Raw genomic sequence first — 4,863 nt, forward strand, 5'->3', positions numbered from 1 at the left:
TTTAATAATATATTTTTTTATAAATATAATAATTAATATTTTATTAGAATTCGATAATTATTCTAATTATATTTTAGATTTTTTATATTTTAAAATATGATTTTTATTCTTTATTTGATTATGTTTATCATCAGTTAGTTACACGAATTCAAACATGAAACTTTAATAAGTTATACTTATGCCCAATTTACTTTTAATCTTGAATTTTAAGTAATATGCATCAATAAACAATACTTTATGCATAAAAAATGGTTTTTAAGAATTTTTGTCAAATATTTATAGTATAGATATTAAAAGTTTTTGGTTTTCATAAAATCTTAAAACTTTATAGAGATGCACAAAAAGCCCGGCTCGAAGCTCTGTCTGGGTCAGGTCTCAAAGTCCGATCAAGCCGAATTTTTTTTAGGGCAAGCACGGCCCAAAATAGACTAAAAAGCCTAGCCCGATCAGCCCATTTTTCAACCCAAAGCCCAGCCCGATCCTAGAAAAGTTTGGGCCTTCTTTCCGCTCATTGAAAACGAGCTTGGAAATCTCACGATAGAGCTTGAACAATTTATACCGATTTTGAATCAAATTGCTTATAAAATCGAAAAATCAGACAGAATATGCATAACATATTTGTACTTTATGCATTAAAAGCGATACATTAAATGAAATTATTCAATAAAAATGTGATGGAATACATTTTATTTGTTCACCATAAAAACTATTATTCATGGACGGCATAGACGGACCTAGTGGAGTGGTTAGGTGGTACGTGCCACCGTATTGTTCCTCCGTGGTAAGGTAAAAAAAATAGGCTCGTGAAAGGTGCAACCGTTTTATTCTAGAAGGTGCAACCGTTTTATATGGTGCCACCGTATCCAAAAATTCTTGGATCCGCCCCTGATGGACGGTGGGATTTAAAGCCATGGGGAATCATATATTGGAGTGGCAACTGTTTTAACTTGAAGGTAATGCTCAAGAGCCTCTAATCCTTGTTCTCTTCCAAATCCACTCATTTTATATCCTCCATGGGGGGCGTCCCTATCAAGTGCAATGAAACAGTTCACCCACACCGCCCCCGCTCGAATCGATCTTGACACTGTGTTTGCGATGTCGATGTTCTTCGTCATCACGCCTGATGCAAGTCCGTATTTTGTCGCATTTGCTCTCTTGATCACTTCGTCCATAGTCCTGTATATCATCGTTGTTGTTAGTAAATTACAATGAAACCGGTTTTACAGAGCGTCAAATATGTCTAAGGGCGTCAAATAGTCCTGTTTGGTTTTATACAACACTTGAAGGGTACTCGCACAATGCAGCGAGATACATCTTGATTTGAATGTTTCATTTTATTCTTTATTTCAGTCGATGTTATAGTATGGTGTTATATGATTTTAGAAAAAATGATTATGTTTTTATTTTTGAATAAAATATAAATTTGAACATATCATAAATTTTTGACAAAAATATAACGATATTGGTATCAAATTAACTATTTAAAATTCCTAATTTTTGTGTAATTTTTTAATTCGATTTTTTTATTATAATTTAACTTAGATTTAATAACAAAGTAATTTATTTTTGGTGTAACAATATAACTTTTTATAAAGATAATAATTAAACATTCTGTTAGAACTTAATGATTATTTTAATTATATTTTAGATTTTCTATATTTAAAATGGATGTTTATCTTGTATTTGATTATGTTTATCCGCAGTTAGTTACACGAATTCAAATACGGAGCTTTAATAAGTTGTACCCATGCATATTATTTGTAATCTTGAATTTTAAGTAATATGCATCAAGATACAGTATTTCATGCATAAAAACTGATTTTTACAAGTTTTTGTTAAATGTTTTATAATATAGTATAGATAATGGGTCAATTACCCCATAAGCCCAAAATTTTATTTCAGATTAAACTTGAGGGAATGAAAATTCATTCCTATTTTCTTTACCTGTCACTTTTTCATTAAAAAAAAATGCATTTTTGTTCAACTAAATCCAGTCCCGGCCCAGTCTAATCGTCGCACCGAACTTTTGAAGCTCGGGTACGGTCGAGTTTGTTTAGGATAGCCAAACTTTTGACGAGATGGGATCGTCAAATCTACACCCTACTCGTAAACAAGGAAATGAACGAAAATCCAATAGACTTACTTGAACTTGAAGACTGAGATAACCGGGCCAAAGATTTCTTCCTTCGCAAGGCTCATATCATCCTATAAAATCAAATAGATGGTCCATATAAGTCAACACCATCAGATATACTGAGCTTGTTTGGTTTGGTTTGGTTTGATCTGGTTTAGCCATACCGTAACGTTTGTGAATAAAGTTGGCTCGATGTAGTATCCTTTCTTTCCAAAAGGCTTACCACCCGTTACCAATGTCGCACCTTCCTTCTTGCCGTTCTCAATGCACGAAAGGACTTTCTTGTATTGTTGCTTATTGTTCTGTTCAACGGAAAAATTAACTTTGAACCAAATATACACGGGATTAAATAATTTTTAAGTTCGAAAAACCGAAACTTTGGTATATACCTGAGGTCCGTGACGAGTGGCTAGATCAAACGGGTCCCCGGTCGCCCACCCTTTCACCATCACTTCCAATTTCTTGACGAAAATATCATGGACTCCTTCCTGAACGAAAACACGAGACCCCGCCACACACATTTCACCCTGAATTTATTGAAATAGCGTTTCAATAAGGTCGAGATATTTTTTCCACTTCTTTTTCCAATTATGCCATTATATTTTTCCAATTAAATTTTGTATGATGTCTTTTTTGGTCATTTTATATTATTATCTAGTTTTTACTAAATATGACTAGTTTATCGAATACAACTGGAATAAAAAAAAGTTGTAGAGTCGAAACGTGCTTTGTTAGTTAAATTTCCCAAAATAGCAAGTTCCGCGGCTTTATCAATGTCCGCATCGTCGAAGACGATGAAAGGCGATTTTCCTCCCAACTCGAGTGACACGGGTTTCAGATTGCTTGAAGCTGCGGCATGCATTACTGCACGACCAACTTCCGTGGATCCCGTAAACGTAACCTGAGTTGAACACACAACGTTAGACCTAAAGTATAGAGTTATATTGAATAACATACATATCGATGCAATAAAGCATTCTTCGGCTCGGAAAAGAAAAACTCACCGCATCGATGTCCATATGGGAGCTCACGGCAGCACCGGCGGTGTTTCCGAACCCATTAACGACGTTAATCACCCCATCGGGAACACCGGCCTGTAAATCAATAAATAAGCCCCGTGATAATAATAAAAAAAGACAAAAAAAAGGTCAAACTTTGTTGCATTTAGATGCATTTTGATTTGTGGTTTTAACGAGATATGCTTCGATAGGATCTTAACGTACCATCTTTGACAAGTGCGCGAAAAAGAGAACCGTAAGAGGTGTTTGTTCAGCGGGCTTGACCACCATGGTGCACCCGGCGGCTAACGCGGGTGCAACCTTGGTGGCAAACATGTAGGCCGGGCCATTCCAAGGAATGATATGGCCGACTACCCCGACGGGTTCACGTAATGTGTACGCTTGAATATTACTCGACATCTTGAGAGTAGCTCCACGAATTTTATCGGCTGCACCGGCAAAGTACCGAAATGTCTCCGATGAAATCGGGACTTCAAAGTATCTCACGGGTGCAAACAGTTTTCCACCGTCGATCACTTCTAAGGTTGCTAATTCATCGGCATTTTCATCGATCAGATCTGCGAATTTCAACAATATCTTTCGCCGTGCCTGATTATAATACGTACGATAGAATATATTAGCAGACAATCGAAGAAATCGCTGAAAGAGTATTCGTATTGTGTATAATGCAGATATTATCTGCAATTTTACGAACATATGAAAATTTGAACCGAATTGATCGTTTTTTTCGTCACGAAAATACGTGAAACGTGAAACCCATTAAATTACTCTTCAAAAGAGCTCTTAAGGACAGAATGGAGGTTCTTAAGAGAAATACTCCAAGTCTACCCGACATGGGACTGTAAGACGCTCCCTTTAATGGAGACTAGACAAACACAGATCAACCCAGAGTGTCGAAAAGAGGGGCTGGATGATACAGATTGTCCCAGAGTGTCGAGTCATTCGCACTGATACCATGTGAAAATACGTGAAATCTCATTAGATTACTCTCCAAAAGAATCTTAAATGAAAAAGAAGGGAGATTCCAATATATATATCGAGAAGAAATGGTCCAAATCCAGCAGATGTGACACCGTAACAATAAAGACGAGTTAACGATGATGTTACCTCGCCCGACAAGCGAGGCCACGGTCCATTGTCGAAAGCCTCACGAGCGGCCTTCACAGCCAAATCAACGTCTTCCTTCCGTCCTTCGGCCACGGTTGCCAACACTTGCTCCGTCGCCGGATCTATCGTCTCGAACGTGTTTCCTATAAATAAATAAATAAATAATGTGAATATTTATGAGTTCAGAATCTGAAAAAAAAAAAACAGAAAATTAAAAGGAAAATAACCAGAAATGGAATCAACAAATTCTCCATTGATGAAGAGCTTGGTGAACTTGATGTCATGTTTTCTTGAACTCATCTTTCTCTTTGATTGCTATTTTCTGGTCCAAATTCAACTGCCAAATGCTAATTTCCAACACCATTATTTATAGGCCTTTATTGCAATATTCATCAATGAGCTTCTTCTTTTATTCTAAATAATAACCAAATTAAAATACATTAAATTTGAACCAATATGGTGGTATCTGATTGGTTTGAGCTTAGACTGCAAAGGACAAAAGTGTCTGGAGTCCCCATGTTCAAATCCAACGAGGAATAAAAATCCCCTTGTGGCCACGGAGGTTTAAATACGGTGACTCCGGGCTATTCGTAAAGCAGGTGG

The 4,863-nt window shown here is 36.5% G+C and overlaps 1 pseudogene; it reads right to left on the reverse strand.

Moving 5' to 3' along the window:
* Window positions 1-836: 836 nt before the first annotated feature.
* Window positions 837-4,560, reverse strand: LOC112517003 (annotated as a pseudogene).
* Window positions 4,561-4,863: the final 303 nt, after the last annotated feature.

The sequence above is a fragment of the Cynara cardunculus genome, assembly GCF_001531365.2.
Source record: "Cynara cardunculus var. scolymus isolate 2C chromosome LG 8, CcrdV1, whole genome shotgun sequence".
In the NCBI taxonomy this organism is placed as follows: domain Eukaryota; kingdom Viridiplantae; phylum Streptophyta; class Magnoliopsida; order Asterales; family Asteraceae; genus Cynara; species Cynara cardunculus.